Source organism: Salvelinus alpinus, chromosome 16 (genome assembly GCF_045679555.1).
Source record: "Salvelinus alpinus chromosome 16, SLU_Salpinus.1, whole genome shotgun sequence".
NCBI lineage: Eukaryota > Metazoa > Chordata > Actinopteri > Salmoniformes > Salmonidae > Salvelinus > Salvelinus alpinus.
The window spans coordinates 25,943,228-25,943,798 of NC_092101.1; positions in this window are offsets into that span (position 1 = coordinate 25,943,228).

Consider the following 571-nt stretch of genomic DNA (forward strand, 5'->3'; position numbering starts at 1 on the left):
TTTAGATGAAGATCAGATACAATTTTAAAACCAATTTATGCAGAAATCCAGCTAATTCTAAAGAGTTCACATATCTTTTTGTGTATAAAAAACCACTGTTAAACAATATTGTAAATCATGTTTGAAAGCTAAATAGGAGACAACTATTTGAAAACATTGATGCATCTGTAATCTGTATCCTAATATCTATCTCTTATTCTTCTCAGAATACATGCCTGTTTGCTCACCGCAGGTTGGTTGTGTTTTCTGCTTCGTGCTGCTCTCTGATTAACTGTCGATTTGAGATGCAGGCAGATTTGTTGATAACGAAATGTAACTGATTCAAAGACCCCAAATAACTAATAAAAGTCTAACCTCTCTAGCATCTTCAATCTCCTTTTTTCTCATCACAATAATCCCCTATATTAAATGTATTAAACTTTCACTAGGGTTTAATAATCCCCAATATTAAATTTACACTATAGAGCACCTGTACTCTCTGCAAGGATCCATGACTCTATGCTAAGGCTGACCCTGCATATCCCAGTACTATCTCTTTGTGAAAAAAATAAATACACTTCCAGATATGAAC